Source organism: Orcinus orca, chromosome 1, assembly GCF_937001465.1.
Source record: "Orcinus orca chromosome 1, mOrcOrc1.1, whole genome shotgun sequence".
Classification (NCBI taxonomy): Eukaryota; Metazoa; Chordata; class Mammalia; order Artiodactyla; family Delphinidae; genus Orcinus; species Orcinus orca.
In genome coordinates, this window is record NC_064559.1 from 121,744,447 (window position 1) to 121,766,329 (window position 21,883).

The following is a 21,883-nucleotide window of genomic DNA, read 5'->3' on the forward strand; positions in this document are numbered from 1 at the left end:
TACTATATTGTCAAAGCCTAGCAAAGTACCTAGTATATGGTAGGAGCTCAATAGTAACTTATTAAATGAATAAAGGAAGAAATAAGTAAATGTTTATAAGAGGTATGGAAGAACTTTTTCAATATTAAATGAGACAATCTACTTAAAGTGATTGGAAGAGTGCCTGCAACATAGTATAATTATACGTTATAATTCTTAACAATTATGATTACTCTTTTATTCTCCTGTGTAAATGACCCTTCTTCACATTTTCCTCTGAGTACATTCTATTCGCTGCTTAGTTTATGTTTACTCACAACTTTTTCCTGGCCTGTCATAACCCCACTTGCCTCCTAAACCCTGTGTGCATCCTTGCAGCCTTAGCTCCTGTAGTGATTTATATTTTCCAATTCAAATTCCTGGAAAGAGACTATTAATGGCTGGGCTGCTTGGCCAAACCTGTCCATTCCAGGCCATCTCAAGACTGAGTGTCTTTAAGACAGACGCCCCTCCTTATTTAATCAGCAAAATTTGGGAGTTGTGTGGGTTGTGTGATATAGAATATTCTGTCTTTATCTATGACACAGATTTCCTCTGTGTCAATTACTGTCTGTGGAATGCATGTGACAGCAGAAATATTCCCAGAAAACTCTGACTTTATATGATCCTTATAGCCCCAAAGAACTCACAGATAGCAGTATTAGTGAAAGAAAGCCTTTCTTCTCATATTTCCACAGCTGAAATCTCAGGGAGTGTTTGATTGAACAAACTTGAGTCACTGTCTATTCCTGATTCAATGAGTATTTGAGACTTGGGTTGGGGAGGGGATGGAGCACCTTGATTAGAAAGACCTGGATCTTGTACTCAGTGCTTGAGTCAGGAGATTGGATCAGATCTACTTGAACCACATAGACTGGAATGCAATAGAAGCTGTCCTTCAAAGAGCAACTGGCAAGATTAATACTCGACTTAGCAAATTTCACATAGAAAAGCATACTCTTTTTAGAGAAACACTGTCACACTTTAAAACATAATCCTACTGACACTTGGTTTACTGGTCTTTGATATAGTTTACAAAATAACTCCTCAATTATTTATCATACCAAGCAACCTTCCTGAGGTAATTTGAATTTAACAAACTTTCAGCAATGACTTAAACTCTACTGCTTATGGTGTGAAGGATACAAAAATGAGTAGTACATAAGCCAAGACTTCAAGTAGTATACAGGCTAAGAGAAACATAGAATAAAAAGATAAATTTAATACAGTATGGAAAATTCAGTTAAGGAGGTCTCTTTACATCTAGAGAGGGAGGCAGTGCCATGCAGTGCATGGAACAGATACGGAGACAGATCTAGAGATCTGTAGGTGGGGGCATTGAAACGAGGTCAGGGAAGGGTTCAAGAGAAAAAAATACCCCGTTATCTAGGGAGACAGACAAGACTCAGTGCTGCATTCTATACAAAAGCAGCTGTGTGTGATTCATATATGTCATTGGAATGATTTTAAAGGGTTTTTCACAGGGCAGTATAATTTCTTTAATGCACTTGAGCTGAAAAACAGTTCAAGTTTGATGAACTTGATCATCAAGTACAATGATCAAGGAAATTAGTTTCTTAGGGCTTGTTAGAAAATCTTGAGAAGAAAATTTTATCATATTAAAATCTAATAAATCAGTTATAAACTATTAGACTCTTCAGTGTTATATGAACTTACCATGTGATAAAAAGAGAGATAAAAATACAACATACAGGTAGAGGGTTCTAGATGGTAGTATAGGAAAATCCTGAACTCTGAACTCACCTCCTCCAATGGACACAACAAATTTACAAATATGGAATAATTCCCTTGAAAAGGCACCTGAAAACTGGACGAACAGAGCCCTACGACAAAGGGTAAAAGGACAGCATTAAGACAGATAAGAGAGGCAGAGATATGGTCTTGCCAAGGGAAAAAAAACACACCTCAGCCACAGTGATCCAAAATTGGGAGAGATCACAAGAGTATAGATCTTTTCCATGAAGAGCAAGGAATTTGAGTTCCACATCAAGCACTTAGATCTCTAGGTCTTACAAAGGAGAGATAAGACTCCAAAACAACTATTTTTGAAAACCAATGAGTAATATGTCCAGGTAAACCATAATATGTCAGGGAATGGAAAGCTCATTCTTCAAGAGGCCATGTGCAAACTCATTGGATCTCCAAACCAGTGCAAAAACAAGATCTAAAAGCACATGGCCCATAGGTGAAGAAACCCCCCTTACTAATCTTGAAGCATCTGCTGGAGAGCAGAAACCAGTTGGGTTGCTCCCCAGGGACTGAGGCACTAGTGGGAGACATTTTTGTGATCTCAGGCTACTTGCTAATGCCAGCACTGGCAGGTGCCATTTTGGAATTTTCCTCCTAACCTGTTAGCGCCAATGTGCACACCCACTGAGATCCTACTCAGCCTTGTGCCTGAGCTGGGCCTCACAGCCAGCCAAGTGTTAACCCTGCCTACCAGCGTGCTGTAGCAGTAGACATGGCCCCACCACAACAGAAGGGTGCAGCCAGCTGACATAAGGAACACCTCTTGAGCACCTAGCTCTGGTGCCAAAGTGAGATTGCACTCCTGAGCCCCACAGGACATCTAAGTAAGGTCACTCCTTCGTGACTGGGACATATAGCTGATTTACCTATTACATATACATAAACACACACACACAGAATTAGGAAAAATGAGGAGACAAAGGAGTATGTTCCAATTGAAAGAACAAGACAAAATCCCAGAAAAGAACTAAACAAAACCAACATGAGCAGTCTACCTGATAAAATGTTCAAAGTAATGGTTATAAAAATGCTCACTAAACTTGGATGAATACAGTAATAACTTCAAAAAAGAAACAGAAAATGTAAGAAAGTACCAAACAGAAGTTATAGGTGAACTGAAAACACACTAGAGGGGTTCAACAGCAGATTAGATGAGATATAAGAATGCATTAGTGAGCTGGAAGACAAAATGATGGAACTCACCCAGAGACACAAAATGAAAAAGGAATTTTAAAAAGTGAAGAGATCAAGATAGCAGAGTAGAAGGATCCTGAGCCCACCTCCACCTAAGGACACACCAAAACTACAACTACATATTGAACAGCTCTCTTTAAGAATGACATGAAGACTAGTAGAACAGCTCTTTTACAATTAAGGATATAAAGAAAAAAACACACTGCGAAGGGTAGGAGGGGAAGAGAGCAATCTAGTCAGCCCACAAATCCAGTAGGCAACCCAAAGTGAGAAGGGTATATCACAAACTCAGAGATCCTCTCCAAGGAGCAAGTGATTCAAGCCCCATATTGGGCACCCCAGTCCAGAAGACTAGACCTGGGAAGATGAGCCTCCTTAACTGGTTATGATTGAGAGAGCTAGAGGACTATAAGAAACTGTAAGAAACTCACTTAAAAAGTGAGCACACAAACTTATTCACTCTGAGTCCCAGTGCAGAGGCAGCAGATTGAAAAACATCTGGTGCTCTAACTGGCCTCCCAAGGCTACCCCAGCACACCCTCCAGCCTGCACCCAGCTCCAGCTCCAACCCTCAACCCCCACAAGGTGGTGCACCTTGGTGCACCCCAGAAGAAGCCCCAGGCTGCACTGAGCTCCGGCTCTAGCTTCTCCAGCTACAGCCCCAACCCATCAATGCTATGGCCCCCAGCATGGCCTGGGAGAAGCCTTGTCCTGCACCAGGCTCTAGGTCTAGACCCTCCAGCTCTAGCCCTTCCAATCCCCAAGACGGTGGGCGTTGGTGTGCCCCAGGAGAATCCCCAGCCCACACTGAGCTCTGGCTCCAGCCCCCACTACCCTTCCAAGGTGGCAGTTTCCGAAGTGCCACAAGAGAAACCCTGGCCTGCACCAGGTTTCAGCTCCGCCCTGCCTCACCCCCACCAAGACAGCAACTCCTGGCTCACTCCCAGCTCCAGCTCCAACCCATACCACCAAGGCAGCAGCCCCAGTGTGCCCTGGAAAAAATTCTGGCCTGTGCTTACTTCAGCTCCAGCCCTCCCACCAAAGCCACCAGGCACATGCAGTTTATATAAAGAAAATGCTCCTACACAAGGACACATGTTCAAGACCAAGAGAGGTAACTGTATCACCTAATTCATAGAGCCAAACACAGTCAAACAAAATGAGAAGACAGAGGAGTATGTTCAAAATGAAACAACAAAATAAAATTCCAGGAAAAATCCCTAATGAAATGGAGATAAGTAATTTACTTGATAAAGAGTTCAAAGCAATGGTCATAAAAATGCTCATTGAACTCAAGAGAAGAACAGAGGAACAGAGTAAGAACTTCAGAAAAAAGAATTTTAAAAAAGTGAGGATAGTTTAAGGGACCTCTGGGACAACATCAAGCATAATAATATTCACAGTATAGGAGTTCCAGGAGGAGAAGAGAGAGAGGAAGGGGCAGAAAACATATTTGATAAAATAGTGGCTAAAAACTTCTCTAACCGCAAGGAGAGAAAATAAATAATAAAAATAAAAAATAAAAGAAAGTTCAGGTAAGAACACAATTTCAACGAAGATTCAATGTTCCAGTGAATTCTGACATTTCAAGTAATCTCTAAGATTCTTTTTATCTCTTCCTCATATTAAAGACTTAGCATGTGATATTCATTGTTCTTAATTTAGTTTTTTTGTGTGTGTGTAGTTATTATGTCTCCAGTAATATTATAAATTTCTTGGAGACCTAGACTTAACACTTCTTTCTCTTATGCTAGGTTTACATATAAAAGTGGTTAGCTTTTTCTTAAAAACTGAATGTATTGTGTAAAATAAGCTATAAGACAAGGATGAAAGTTAGATTCATCACTTTATGCCTTTTAAGATATTTGTATTTATGGATATTAGACAAAACACGGATGTTAGATGTCATCTAGTCAGTCTCCTGTATAATAGTGGGTTCATTCTAAAACCTTCATAATAGATCTTTTTCACTTTTGGTGTAAATACTTTTACAAACATAAAAAAACAAATTTAATCAACGTCAATAATCATAATTAACATTAACATTATTAAATTATCATTTAGCAACTCCATTTTGGAGTGTTGTGCTGGAGGTATGACAACATATAAGACATAAGCCATACTGTAGAAAAGATTTTTAAGCTCTTCAGATATACAAAACATAAACATAAAAATAAAATTAACAATAGAAAGCAACATTTGTTAGGTACTAAGTAAGTGAGAAATGGAATAACCTTCAGGAAGTCAGAGGATGAAAAAATTCCTGATGCCTGGCACTCTCAGGGAAGACTTCAGGAAGAGCTAACACTTGAAGTAATGGAATTGAAATCAGTGAATAAATTATCAAGGTTTATGGAGTGTTGTTTTGGAGAGGAGAGAGAAGCTAGGATATTGAGCAGTTTGACTAGAGTGGGGGATTGTTTTAGGTGAGCAGGCAGATGATTCTCTTCTCAGTATATTGTATTTGGATTTATTCTCTGGATATTGGGGAACAATCGAAGCAAGCATGGACTCTGTATAAATTGCAGGTTTCAGAAGATTAATTTACTAGTGTTGTTTAGGATGTACTGAAGAGAAGGAAATCTTGAGGCAGGAAGACTCATTGAGATACTGAACAAATCCTGAAGTGATATGAAAGAAGGGACCTTGGTAGTCAGTTGGAAGTTGGGCAAGATGAGAATAAAATCACAGAAGGAAGACCCCCAAATTCCAGAAACTAGTTCCTTGAGAAATCATGCTACAATTAGCTAAAACTAAAGAACAAAAAGGCTTTGAGATGCCGTGCCTTTAACCTCTGTTTGAAAACTTTTTTTTCTAAGCCACACTCTGAGCAGCTTCCATACTATGCTTTATATATTTACAGACTACTGCACACTGTTGTGACAATTCACTTTGAAGTTACTCTCAGTGGTATATGGGTTGATGAAAGAAAGTCCTGTAATCTTTCTAAGCAGGGCTGGGATATGGTAAAGCAAAAAGGAATCATGGGGACTAGACCTGACCAGGTCTTCAAAAGATCTTTTCTCTCCCTGTAAAAAAGTGTTCATTCTTAGTTACCACCATCTTAGAAAAAACTGTGACCCTCAGGGGTTTTATTTGGAACAACATGAATAGTTTTGCTTTCAATAGTCACAGGGCAAATGACAGGTTATATTTAATTTTTTATATATCTTTATTTACATAGACTTTAGTGATATCCCTGCTTGCTGTATAATTTGATTTATTTTGGGACACCAGAAAGAATCCATTGAAGTTGCACATGGCAACTGCCTACTTGGACAGCAAAACATGTAGCACAGAACAGAATAGTAAATAAAATTCAGTTAAAAAAAAATCACAGAGTACTTTAAAAGTGAATTGTGAGTATTTTTATAAAAGCATACTTTATCCCAAAACAAAAATATTAGCTGAAGAATAAACAAGTCAGTGTTTGAGAATATGTTACCCTTAATTTACATAAAAGTCCAACAAAACGTGCAATGGATTTAAATTCCTCAAATCTTTTGATGTTGGCTACAGAAATATATGAACATAAGGTGAATCATACAAATTATTTTAAAATGTAACCATGGAATTTAGAAATATAATATGGCCCTTTTTTGCTAACTTTCTTAATTCAGTATTTTAAATAATAATGTTTTGCCTATTTAACATAGCAGTTAAAGTTTGGATTCTGAATCCTGATATTACATTCTAGCTGTGAGACCACAGAGAAGTTACTTAACCTGTCTGTGCTATAGTTTCCTCAACTGTAGAATGAAAGTAGTAATACTAGTACCTGCTTTATAGAGTTGTAAAGCTTAATGCCTTAGTATGTGTAAAAACCTCCTAGAAGAAGATTTAGCAAATACTAAGTGTTATGTGTCTTACTATTATTTTCTATCTGCAGTTATTTCTGTGAGAATAATGTAATAAATGTAAATGCCATAGACAGTGCCTGGAATATTCTAAGTGCCTAAAAATCAGTAGTCAGTTTAAAAAGTAGAAGTAAATGTATCTAATAATTTATTAAGGAGAAACTGTTGTCATTACTAATTAAAACAAATCATTAGTTATTTTGCTTTAAATGACATTATTTCCACAGACAATTTTAGTAACAACTAAAGACTGCACTTTATTGTTTTCCCAAAGAGGTTCTAACAAAAAAATAAAACTGTAACTAATGATATATGACCAAACTCATGACTTATTATATGCCATCTCCATGACTATTTTGTACTTATACATGCAGCTTTAAGAGTATTTTATTCCATAGCTTTGAGTGAAAAGAACTTTCAGATAAAATATCCAAATGAAAACAATTAAATCCTCAATTTCATTCCATCTTTCTTAATCAAGTTACATGTAGTAGTATTATAAGTAATTTAAACCAATGATAATAGTTAAATTGATAGCAATGTAATAATATTTCTTTTCAAAACAGAGAATTGCCTGTCAAATTTCATTTTAATTCAATACAGCCCTGAAGTGACTAATACTTATTTAAATGCTTAGTTAGTACAAGGGATGCAAAATAAGTTGCACAGCCTCAAGATTTAACCAGCTTACAGTGAGACGAATATACAAAATAATATGAGATAAGATAAAGTAAATGCAGTAAGAGAATTCACTGAGCATCACAAGAGGAAGAGGTTCCATATGGTTGAGGATGGGAGGAAAAAATGAAAAGCATTGAGACAGGATTTGAAGGTTTGCTAGAATTTTGACAGATGGAGAGGAATTATTTTATGGTAGTGATTGAGGGCATCTTTGGGTAGAGCAAATAATGTAATGTGCTTGCATAGGGTAGATTATTTGAAACTGTGGTATATATGGTTGGAAATGTAGAGACAGTTTTTAAGGTCTGATATCAAGGTAAAGCATTTGGTCTCAATTATATAGGTATTTTCTTTTACCTTCTTATCCTTTTTTTTTTTTTTTTTTTTGCGGTACGCAGGCCTCTCACTCCCACAGCCGCGCAGGCTCAGCGGCCATGGCTCACGGGCCCAGCCGCTCCACGGCACGTGGGATCCTCCCGGACCGGAGCACGAACCTGTGTCCTCTGCATCAGCAGGCGGATGCTCAACCACTGTGCCACCAGGGAAGCCCAAACTTCTTATCCTTTAAACTCCTTAGAACCCTAACTGTGATCCCCAAAAGCTGTGAAATTGTTCCTTCACTCTTTTTAATTACATTTTTATTTTAATTAATGTACTTGAATAGTTAAATAAGTCAGATTGCAGCTAATGGTTTATAATGAAAATAGTATTTCCTGCTCTATCTACAGCCTAACCCCAAGTCCCACTTGACAAAAACTTTTAAGTTATTGAGACTAGTTGTTTTGATTTTAAATACACATATTTTTAGTGCTATCTAAAAATTTTTTTAATTGTTTACAGATTTCCTAATGTGAAGATGAATATGTAGCTGTCTAACACAGGCTGATAAACTGCCCCAAACACTGTATCTCTTTTATTTCTCCCACCTCACCCTTTCTTTCCTTATCTCGCTCTCTCTCTTACATCTACACACATGCAGTACACATTCTTCCTCTCCACTATGCTCTCAATATAATTTATTAAAATTTTTGTTTAAATAAATATACAGTGTTTACATGCCTATGAATATGTAAATATTATTTAAACTGAACCACTTAGTGAACAACTTAGTGACATTTGTTTCTCTGAGTAGCTTTTATTTTTCCTACAATTTGTAATTACTTCATTTTGCATTTGCTTAGGTTTCAGTGTACTAACTAGTCTTCTCCAACGCTGAGAGAATTATAAAACATCAACAAATGGTCAAGCACATTAAATAATCAGTGCATCTATCTATCTTTCTATCTACCTATCTATCTATCTATTTTTCTTTAATCTACAATGTCAATGCTCCTAGAGACCCTAAACCTCCAATTCTACCCAGATTGATTGCTCTCTAGAACAATGCGCTAATGTCCTGGGATTTCCCTTCATCACCATTCTGAGAATCCTATCTACTGGTCTCCTATGATAAAGTTATTTCCTTGATTCTTTTACTGCTTTTTCATTCTATTTGCTCTTTCATTAAAAATAGCCTTTTAGGGCTTCCCTGGTGGCGCAGTGGTTGAGAGTCTGCCTGCCGATGCAGGGGACACGGGTTCGTGCCCCGGTCCGGGAAGATCCCACATGCCGCGGAGCGGCTGAGCCCGTGAGACATGAGCCCGTGAGACATGGCCGCTGAGCCTGTGCGTCCGGAGCCTGTGCTCTGCAACAGGGGAGGCCACAACAGTGAGAGGCCCGCGTACCTCTGGAAAAAAAAAAAAAAAAGCCTTTTATTCCTATAAAGGTATTTTAGAGGGCTTTTATAAGGAAGAAAGATGAAACTCTTGGGTTCTATTCACCATGTTTAACTGAAAGTCCCTCTTAATTATAACAGGTGATCTAGTTCACAGAGAAAAGAGATGATATTTGGCTTAAACTTTACCAACTAATTGCTTCCATGCCTTACCACTCATTTGTATCGGCACCAAATCTTCTCTTTTTCCTTCCAATTTGAAAAATGACTAATTCCTATCTTGATTCCCTGCCTTCCCAGATCTAGTTCTACTTCCTTCACAGTGATGCTTACTAAAAACTTGCTACCTTTGCTAGCTCTGTTTCTATAACTCACTCCACAATTCCTGGCAACCAGATTTTCAGGCCTACCACCTCTCTGAAATGGTTTGTATTCAGGTTACTCATGACCCAAAATGACATTTTTAAACATTTTGTCTACTTTTTTTCCATCCATAGTATTTTTGATGCATTTAACACTTTTAGTCTCTCCCTTTTAAAGACCCTCTCCTTGTGTTGCTTTAAGAGCACTCTCATGTTTTGGGATTGTACATTTTAATCAGAAGTTGATTTCATGTCATTAAATTAAAGCAAAAAAGGATTGTTTATTTATTTAGTTTTTGTTGTTAATATTTTTGTTTTGTTATTGTTGTTTAATGAGAGATTTTGTACGTTGAGAAAACAGAAGGGCAATTGTCCCAAGGCTCATTTTTCTCCACAAGCGTAAGTCAGAAAAGACTGATCATCTTCTGTCATCACATTCACTTGTGATGGATAAAATTTGTGATGGATTTGACTGTACTTTTTTACAATGATAAGTTTTAATTCTATTTCTAGGGGTTGGGGACATGGTGCATCAAATTAGTTATCTCAATGGCTTTTACTTTCATAAGAGAAGTCTCTTGTCATTTATGATCCATTATTACCCTTCTGTATATCTGCTTTGATTTTACTGTATATTTTATAAAGTTTATCTGAAAACTGCCCCACATTTTTCATACCTAAAAATCACTTCTCTCTTCTATATAACTTTCAGACATTTTGCATGATTCACTGTATTTTTTTTCATGTAAAAAGTGGTACGTGCCTTTTCTAATTATTCTACTTCTTAGGCTAGAGATTTGTACATTAAATTGTTAGTTACTAAGTATTAAGTCTGGAACAAGATATGACACTTCAGATATAGCAAAGGTAAATTATGGCATACAGCACTATTATAAGGTGTGCTACTATTTTTGTAGTAACTTTACCCACTCTATAACCACAAATAACTATTTGTCTAGTATGTGTGTCGTTTTAAGGAAATTATGTTGCAGCTTGTAATTACTTGCACTGACATCCATCTGCTCAAACTTAGACCTTGCACTGCCTCAAATGCACTTGAGGCAGGGAGAGGAGGAGAGTGCCTGGTATGTTTTCTTAGAGCTGATTAAAACCATGGTATTTACTTTGGTCCTTTAAGAATAAATTTGCTTTACTGTGGGATCAATGAGTCTAGTTGTGTTTCCTTGAAAAGTGAAATACTTATGATGTGGCAATTTAGAGAGAGAAGAGAGAAAATGTGAGCAAGCTCTTGGGTTTTTCTCAGGGATGATTCCATGTCTACAATGACTATTAACTCTGTATATCACACACACACACACACACAGCATTTGTAAAATAGTATTAATTGCCTGAACTGTTAGGAAGGCTTTCCCCATCATTTATTTTTCTCATTAAACAGATTTCTAAGCAAATTAACAGGACTTACAATAGCCCTATTAAAAGGCTTTCTTGGGCTTCCCTGGTGGCGCAGTGGTTGGGAGTCCGCCTGCCGATGCAGGACACAGGGGTTTGTGCCCCGGTCTGGGAGGATCCCACATGCCGCGGAGCGGCTGGGCCCGTGAGCCATGGCCACTGGGCCTGCGCGTCCGGAGCCTGTGCTTCGCAGCTTCTGCATGCATTTCTGCTTTTGAGCCATTTGCTCTTTCACAGACCATGCCCTCAGATTATTTCTCTGCTTGGAATGCCTGTAAATTTTTCCCTATTACTCAAAATCCTGATTGTCTCTCATATTCATATATTATCTACTTTGTAAACTACTATCTCATATCCCACTAAAAAGTGAATCTTTCCTTTCTCTTTGCTTCCAGACATGTTTTTGAGTTTCTTTTATGATATTTGTCACAGCTAGTTATACATAATGATTAAATGTCTTCTTGTCTTTCTTTACATCTGAGATGTAAAATCTGTAAACTCCTTTCCGTGAAGAATCATACCTTACTTATATATTTGGAATGCACATAGCTGCAGGTGCCCACAAGCAAGTACTCAATGCATGTTTATTAACTCACAAAGTCAATACTGTTACTCCTCTGGGAATGCTTTCATCTTGTTTCTCTGCTTATGGAAATTTTCTGTCCTCAGAAATCAACTCTTTCTTGTCATTGGTGACCCCAACCCTCAGTAATGTCTCTTTTTCCTAATTGGAAAGTTGTTTGGAGAATCCAAGGAGCTAAGTTACAAGGAGAGTGTCTGGCACAGCATTAGCACTATGTGAGCTTTAGCTCTATGGGTTTCATTTATAGAAACTCACAATGTCTGTAATGCACAGAAAGGTTATGTACTCAAGGGTACCTGGTGGGTAAGTGGCAAAGTGGAATGGAGACTTGGGCCTTTAACTCTTCATCAGAATTTGTAACAGAGCTCTCTAAATGATTGGATCTGTCCCAAGGTCCCTGTGACCCTGGCTGTCTGGCTAATGAAATATGCATAAAGGACACTCTGGAAAAATGGACCATTTATTATTAGCTAGAGCTTAGTTCTGCTCTTTGAGAAAAAAATTGATTTTCTAGCTCAAGTTCTAAATTAAAATTAGATAAGCAAGTTTCTTGGTCCTTTACTTTGATTCCCCAACCACATTCCCATATGTCTTTTAAAAGGGCAGAGACACAACCTATAAGGATTGGACTTGCTTGAGACATCTCTTACTGTAACTGTCATGTGGGAAGGACTGAAATATTATTTTCATTTAATTTCCTTATTATTTGCCAGGAAAATCTTGCCTATTATTTGTCAAGAAAATATTGCAAATATTTGCAATATTACAATTATTTACCAGGCAAATAATACAAATATTGTCTCTGCTTCTTACCACAATAATGTGTGGGAAGCACTGGTATCCCCTTTAACTGATGAGAGAAAAGAAGAGTGTATATGAAGAGTGTATATGACTTGCCCAAAAGTACTCAATAAAAGAAGCTGGTAGAGTATTAAAAATCTCTGGCTCTGGCCTTGAATAACACGAGTTCAAATTCTGAGTTTATTAGTTATCAATTATGTGATCTTGCTAAATATTCTTTAGTTTTGTCATGTGTAAATGGAATGATAATATTATACAACATGTATTGTTGCTGTAAAAATGTTAAAAAAAAATCTGATTTAAATGAGAGATAAGATAATTTGGTTCCAGATCTATGGTTTAGCTTCTACAGGCATTATACAATATTCATTCAATTCATTCAAAAATATTTATTGAGCATCTGTTCTAGGTTCTTGGAATAAGTCAGTGAAAAAAAAACAGTCAAGCGTTCTTGCTCTTGTGGAGCTTATGTTAGAGCAGGGAGAGAGAGCAATACACAAAATAAACAGGTAGATCATATAGCATTTTTTTAAAAGATGACAAGTGCTATGGGAAAATAAAGTGTAGGGAAACATGGGTTGAAAATATCTGGAGGTGCAAATTTAAGTGGATGATCAGAGTAGAGTTTACTAAATAGATCACAATTGAAAAAATATCTGGAGAAGATGAGGGATATCGAGGGCTTTCCAGGAAGAGAGAAACTTTGCACAAAGTTCCTAAGATTGGTTGTTACCTGATATGTTTGAGCAACAGCAAAGTGGCCACTGTGGTCAGGGAGAGAGTAGAGAGCAGATGAGGTCAGAGTACAGCATTGTAAGTCCTCGTGAGGACTTTGATTTTTGCTGTGCAGAGAAGTGAAATTATCTGATGTGTTTGAGAACAGATCATAAGGGAATGATGGCAGAAGCAAAATGGCCAGTTAGGAGGTGACTTCAGTAACCTCCTATGAAGGATGTGGCAGCTCAGACCACAGTGGGAGCAAGAGTGGTGAGGAATGATCAAAGTCTGGAGATAATCTGAGAAATTTTCTTCAGATGAGTTGTAGATGTGAGAGAAAAAATGAATTGAAAAATCAAATAAATGTATTTGATTGCAAGTAAATAACTTAAGCAAGAAAAATTAACTAATTAATTAAAAGAATACCAACAGTTTATAAAAAATGAAAGAACAGATCAGTTTTTGGAAAGGACAAGAACCAGTCATTTTAGTAAAAAAACGTAGAGTTTGGTTTTACCTTTTAAAGAAAGCATCAAATGAAGCGTACCATATGTGGTGAGGATATTAGTTACTCAAGCATTCCTCTTCTTACTCTTGATTCCAGGGTTGCATTCTCTGGAATTCTAATGGAAAAGGCAGGGTACGAATGAAGACATGGCAGTCTTTGGAAATGCCGAAACTCCAAAGACAGAATATACTATTACCTTTCCAGTAGTAATTTGTGGGTTTATGAAAGAACACATGTCAAAGAAGGACTTGCTTATGGATTCAGAGGGAGATTACAATATAAAATAAATGTAATGATATAGTTTAGCACATGCTCATGCCCACAGAACTATGACATGTGCTTAAAGACATGAGAAAAATTGGAAAAAAAAAACCTCAACAGTACTTCACCTTTAAAGAATGGGAAATATGTATTTTTCTTCCCATAAAAGATAAGATTTTAGAGTTCCAGGATGCTCTTATTTTCTTTCTTCCTTCCTTCCTTCCTTTCTCTTTCTTTCTTTCTTTCTTCCTTTCTTTCTTTCTTTCTTCCTTTCTTTCTTTCTTTCTTCCTTCCTTCCTTCCTTCCTTCCTTCCTTTCTTTCTTCCTTTCTTTCTTTCTCTCCCTCTCTCTCTCTCCCTGATTTGTTTTTAAGGTAAGGAGTTCCACTTTGGTATATTGCTTTTACAGAGCAATTGTCATGGTTTTTTAAATTGCCAGACAAGAAGAGTCTCTACCTAACTTGTTTAAGGCTAAAGGGTATTTGTTGTCTCATGTACTGAAAATGTAGGAGATTTGAATTAGGGTTAAAAGGATGTCATCAGGAGCCAGGCTCACTCCATTTATGGCTTACCTTCATTCTCACCAGCCACACCATTCTGTTGCGAAAACAAGTGGAAAAAACAGTTGTTTCTCTCCCAACTATTTTTTTTTTTTTATTGGAGTATAATTGCTTTACAATGGTATGTTAGTTTCAGCTTCACAACAAAATGATTCAGTTATATATATACATATATTCCCATATCTCTTCCCGCTTGCGTCTCCCTCCCTCCCACCCTCCCTATCCCACCCCTCCAGGAGGTCACAAAGCACCGAGCTGATCTCCCTGTGCTATGCGGCTGCTTCCCACTAGCTAACTACCTTACTTTTGGTAGTGTATATATGTCCATGCCTCTTTATCGCTTTGTCACCGTTTACCCTTCCCCCTCCCCATAGCCTCAAGTCCATTCTCTAGTACGTCTGTGTCTTTATTCCTGTTTCACCCCTAGGTTTTTCATGACATTTTTTTTTTAATTCCATATATATGTGTTAGCATACGGTATTTGTCTCTCTCTTTCTGACTTACTTCACTCTGTATGACAGACTCTAGGTCTATCCACCTCATTACAAATAGCTCAATTTCGTCTCTTTTTATGGCTGAGTAATATTCCATTGTATATATGTGCCACATCTTCTTTATCCATTCATCCGATGATGGACACTTAGGTTGTTTCCATCTCTGGGCTATTGTAAATAGAGCTGCAATGAACATTTTGGTACATGACTCTTTTTGAATTATGGTTTTCTCAGGGTATATGCCCAGTAGTGGGATTGCTGGGTCATATGGTAGTTCTATTTGTAGCTTTTTAAGGAACCTCCATACTGTTCTCCACAGTGGCTATATCAATTTACATTCCCACCAACAGTGTAAGAGGGTTCCCTTTTCTCCACACCCTCTCCAGCATTTATTGTTTCTACATTTTTTGATGATGGCCATTCTGACTGGTGTGAGATGATATCTCATTGTAGTTTTGATTTGCATTTCTCTAATGATTAGTGATGTTGAGCATTCTTTCATGTGTTTGTTGGCACTCTGTATATCTTCTTTGGAGAAATGTCTATTTAGGTCTTCTGCCCATTTTTGGATTGGGTTGTTTGTTTTTTTGTTATTAAGCTGCATGAGCTGCTTATAAATTTTGGAGATTAACCCTTTGTCCGTTGTTTCATTTGCAAATATTTTCTCCCATTCTGAGGGTTGTCTTTTGGTCTTCTTTATGGAAATAAAAACAAAAGTAAACAAATGGGACCTAATGAAACTTAAAAGCTTTTGTGCAGCAAAGGAAACCATAAAGAAGACCAAAAGACAACTCTCCCAACTATTATAGCAAAGTCTCATTTTGTAACGTTGCTTCCAGCTGGGTCATTTGTGCCTCTGAATTAATCACTGGATCCAGGGAAGTGCAGTGCTTTCATTTCTAAGACTGGGGGCCCATCCTTCATTCTCAGCTGGAGGAGGCGTCAGCTGAGAATGAAGGAGCAGTAGTCGGCCAAAGAAAAATGTGTATGCTGTTACCAGGTAAATGGCAAATGATGGCAGATCGACAGATTCCTAGTTCAGGAATAGTTAATGTGTTGAAGATGGAACACACATAACTCCTTCTCAGGAAACTTCAACAAATTTACTTTTTTTTTTTTCTCATTCTGGTTGTAGTATGTATCACTATTCTCCCAGAGCCATAACCTCAAAATAGTTTTTACATATTCCCTTTCCTTTGGCTCAGTCACAAAGTTCTGTGAATTTATCATTCATAATGTCTTTTGCATTTGCACTTTTCTTTCCATTTTCACTGCCACCATTCAAATTTGGGTTATTATTAATTCTTGTCTAGATAGGTGCTTTAGCCTCCTAATTGATTTTCCAGGCTTTGATTTCCCAGTGTTTTACTTATATACACCAATTTTATTTCATTTTATTTTTCACATGTTTCTATGATTGCTAATTTTAAAAATTTTGTTTCTCAGTGCTATAACATATAAATCACTGACCTTCCCACAATTTCTATCTAGCATCCAGGAATATTATTTTTAAACTATTTTCTGCTTATTGATTGTTAGACTTATTTGTGAGTAAAATTTATTCAAAATTGAGTTGAATTCAGTGCAAACTCTTTAAGCTTCTCCACAGCTCTAAAACTCTATCAGTAAATAAACATCATCCTATTGAAATTTTGGAGCCGTAGAGTATTTTTTATTAGGAAAACCAATATGGCACAAAAATTGTTTTAGAAAAACGAGTCTGACTGGGTGTTAGTTGAAGGAAACACTGGAGGCAGAAAAACAAATTAGAAGGCTATGACCTTAATATCAATATAAGCATGATGTGATAAGGTCTGGAGGAAAGGGAGTGGGACATGGAAATAAAAAAGGAAGGCAGTTTGAAAGGGAGAACTTTATATTTACTTCTCAATTTAACTATAAAACTTTTAAGGGTTAGAATTGTGTCTTCATCTTTCTCCCTGAACTGACTAACAACCAGTAGCCTTCAGTAAATCCTATGAATGTTATTGAACAGACTTTTGTGACTGATGATATGTGGGAGAAGTTTCAGTCTGAGTACTTAAGAGAAGTATAAAAATTATGTCCAAAACATTTTTCTTTTCTCTTCTTTTTTTCTTTTCTCTTCCCTTTTTTCCTCCTCCCTCCCTCTTTCTCTTTTTCTTCTTTCTCTTTTTTCTGAAGAAAGGAATTATTTATATGACTTGCTGGAGTTTTTTTTTTAAAGAAAGATACTATGTTCCTTTATGAGTTGATGCTCTGATGATTATTCTAACTGTTAGGATAATATGCCTAACACCTTTTATAAAAATAATGGCAAGGAGAATAGTTGCTCTTACTGTTCCCACATTAAAAATTCACCTGTCTTAAAAAGAAGGCTGGAGGCTACCAAGATTTATGCTTCTCAATTTGTCAGAGAAAGTAACCTGGGTCTTACATACAAAATCTATGATGGAAGACTCTAGGGTCTTGCTTACTTCTTAGTTCACCTTCTTGTACTTACTGGTAATATAAAAACTTGTTTATTCTATATGAACAATATCAGAGAAGATTCAACATTCTATGTGACTGGCTTGCAATGCTCACTAACAGAACTTTATAGTTTGTAAAGCACTTTTGATGATATTATCATATTTAATACTTGAAATAACTTCCTGAAACAAATGTAACAAATGTTTTGAACTGCATTTTATTAATGAGGAAACTAAAACCCAGGTGACATAAACATGTATTTTTACTTTGTTCAGTTTAGCTTATTTTTTCTGGGACTTAACCTTTTACTTCTGGGAAATTATTCTTTGCTCCAACATATTGTCCAAATCAGAAGTGCCATAATCTTACATGATCTCATCTAGCTGGCCACAAATACCTCTCTAAGATGTTTGTATGTGCCATGCTGGACAAATATAATACCTAATCCTCCAGCTACAGTAATTCTAGAACCAGTATATATCAAACCTGACCAATTAGAGTCCTTCCTTCCCTGCAGTTTAAAGTTAGAACCATAGGAAAAGGAGGGTGAAATTGTGAGGGGTGAAGTCAAGAGTCTTCACACACAACAGATGTGTGCCACCTACTATGTGGAAGAAAGTGAATCTGGCCCACAAAGAAAAGTAGAGCCAAAAGAGGAAGGAGTACTGATTAATATCTGAGCTCTGGTTCTTCTGATTCATAAGACAAAATTCTATCCTCAGCTAATACAGTGGTTTAACTATATGAACTGATAAATTAACGTTTATTTGGCTAATCTGGTTCATGTCGGCTTTCTGTCTTAATCAAAAGAGTTCTAATACAACTGAGAATATAAATACAATGTCCAATATTACTTAGTTAATTAGTGACAAATGCTGGAAAAGATCCTGATTTTCTGATAGTCCAAAGCATATTTTTGAATACTTGACAGTGATTACTTGTATGAGGTAGACACTGTCAATGCTCCATCTATGTCCCCTTGAATCCCTTTGTTACTTTCATGTGCACAGGCTCCCAGTGGGCTTTCCCTCCCACCAGCCAGCATCAGTGTCTCTTTTTTGAAGGACTCTCCTCACATTGTTAGAACCAACTCAGCCTGTGCTGCATGAAAACCACAATTGCCTGGGAATTACCGTCCCCTGGGAGCAGCCCTTAAAAGGACTGGCAAGTAGTACATCTTCATTCTCCATCTCTGGTAAGGATAGCTCTGAGATGTGATTGATTTATGCTGTTTCTGGAGTTTCTCTGAAATACTGAGTCAAATATACCTTCCACAGGACTTGCTTGATATTATACCTTTACATGGCCTCCTTCCATTTTTATTCCTTTAGAGGGTTTTTGTTTTTATTTTTTTTTTACCCTCTGCCCCATGGAATCCTCTCAGGGTATCATTCTAGGGGACCCGAACTAAGACAACAGACTACCTAAGTTAAATAGGCAATCCAGAAGTTTAACAATTAAGAATGAGAGGCCTCAGGCCAGGAACCTGGGTGTAAGATATCAAAGGTAGGTAGAAGAGAATCGTTTGGGAGCGGGGCATGAAAAAGCAGGTACTAATATAAACCATGATTGTTGTGTTATTCCTCACCTGGAAACGGGAATTAATCAGAAAATGACCTATGGTCATATTTCCAGTGAAATGAAAGGGTACACCTTCTTTGCATGAGCCAAACATTACAGAGCAGTATTTTACACTGGTGTGTATTTTGGCTTACAATTAAGGTTATAATTTATTCTTCTTGGTTTATTTCCCAGTATTCACAGCAAATGTCCAGCATACCTGACTGAAGAGTATTGTTGGACAGAATTTTAGGAAGAAATTTTTACTAAAACTGTTATAAAAGTTATGATCTTTCCAAAAGTTCAGGATTAGAATTACCAAACAGCTGATTTGTTGATTCTCTGAGAAGTGTTCAATCTCTTCTCCCCAAAGCAAATACACAGACAAAAACCTTTTCTGCATTGACCAGGGTACACCTACCCCAGTTGTCTGTTGAAGCCTTATTCAAATGAATGGAGAATAAAAATATGAATAATTCACTGATGTAAAAGCCACCATAATTCTGAGATCTAAGCTAGAAATATGGGGTTAAGGAAAGTAGCTTTTGATTCAATTATTTAAGCATTTCAGTCATCTATTTTGTTTTCAAAATATTTCTGAAACCCTGGCCCCCAAATTTTCTAATCCATCTTCAAAATATATTAGAAAGAGAAGGCTCAAGAGGGAGGGGATAGGGGGATATATGTGTGCATATGACTGATTCACTTTGTTGTACAACAGAAACTAACACAGTACTGTGAAGCAATTATACTCCAATAAAGATCTATTTAAAAAAAAAGTTTCATGAACATAAGCTTCTGCCTCCTCAGTGTGCTTTTTCTTTCCTGCATTTGCTGTCATACTGAATGTAGACTTAAGGGTGTTGTGCCTTTGTGTGTGTGTGTCTGTTTGTGTAGTACTAATTCTTACTGATCTCTTCATAGCATTTCCATGCCCCTGGTTCTAATAGATGTGCCTCTCTGTCTTGACCATTCCTAGAGCAGTGCTCTACTCAAAGGAGTATTTTAGACAGTAATCAAAGAAACAACTCAAAAACAATAGTTTTATAAACTTTTTTTTTCTGTTAGACTGTGAGCTACTTGATGGCAGGAACCGTGACTTGTTTGTCTTTGTATTCCCTGGCTAGAATGTGGGCATACAGAAGACACTCAACAAATATTTGTGGAATGAATGAATAAATGGCTTATGTGTAGAAAGTTCCAAATAGCTAATATTTCTTCCCGCAACCCATAACACTCCCAGGAAAAAAGAAAGTTGGGTTAGGACAGTGGGTTCTAAGACGTCAACTTCTCAATGTTGGACTTGTCTCCTTGCTGAGGATATTAGGATATCTTAGAAGGAAGCACACAGAAAAAAATGCGTGGCTTTTTTTTTTTTCTTTTTCTGTCTATGGAGCAGACTGTATCCAGTAAAAGATGTGGCACAGTACCTTTTCAATATGTGACTTACTCCATTTTATTCCTTTTCATAACTTCTTGATAATTAAAAATTTTTGCTATTATTTATGTTTCATGTTTTGAAAGGTTAGTTTATTTCTGATAGAAAGGGACTCTATAAGGATGATAAACAACTAAACATAGTTATAAAGTTAATGTAAAACTGCAATGAAGAGACTGTGAAAGGTAAAAGAAAGCGGCCTGGTAAGTCTTAAACACAGAATTTCTCACTTCCATTCCAGTGCTCTTTTCAATAAACTACGGTCATATTTGCTTCAAGTTTCTTGGATTAGCTGTAGCAACATACAAAACAATATTCTGCTCTATGCCATTTTCCCTATTAATTTGTAAGAACTTATAAGGTATAAATTGCAGAGTTTTATCCAGGTCTCAGAAAAGTCATGTAGATCTCCTAAAGTAACAACAGCAGTACTAAAAGATGTACAGGAAAAGTAAATTTAATGAATACAAAACTAATATCCATTAGTTAAATGAAAGAGTGATTATTATGATTATGCAACCTATTCTTCTGGTTAAACAATACCACAAGTATTATTATTATAATGAATATATGGAAATTTTTTTAGATTAGGAAAATTATTCTATGCGTAAGATAACTAATTCAGACAAGTTGAAATCTATTCTAAATTGAGCCACTGAGGAAAACAACAGAAATCTATATTGGGTTTCTCTTCTTCTTCAAAAACCCAAATTTTACAAGAAATTATGCAAACATTTTTTAAAGTCAAGCATCTAACACACTCTATTAAGAGACTGCTCATCTCTTATCCCATCACATCCTTAGTGCATTGTCTTTGCTTTGCTTGCTAATATATTCCAAGCTCTCTGCACATTATACATTAAAATTACCAAACAGCTGATTTGTTGATACTCTGAGAAGTGTTCAATCTCTTCTCCCCAAAGCAAATACACAGACATAAACATTTTCTGCATTGACCAGGGAACACCTACCCCAGTTGTCTGTTGAACCCTTATTCAAATGAATGGAGAATAATATATGTAGCCATACAATGTAACTGTATTATCTGTATTACATACCATGGCCTAGGTTATGACTTCAACCAATAAAGGCAAAATCTGGAGGCATGTAATATGCTGTTTTTCCATTTGTGTTGTTCACCAAATCATCTAACAAAAATTAACTTAGCACTCACTATGTGTCCAGCTCTGTTCTAGGTGTTAGATGGGCAATCTAGAGGGTGATACAAAACCAGAGAACGATACAACCTGTTTTAAGGCAACTTATCATTGTCCTTATAAAATGTTGTTTACTAAAGATAATTTTAAATTATTTAACTACATTAAAGAGAAATATCTGAAGTTTCTCAGATGCTCAGAGCAAATTATGAAGTCAATCCTAAAATTAATCTTAGAAAATTCTATTTCTTTCATACAAGTTATATATCAATGCTTAGAATATAAATACAAAGTAATTTGATTATAAATTAGAAAATTTCAACACAATAAAAGATTTTATTTGCC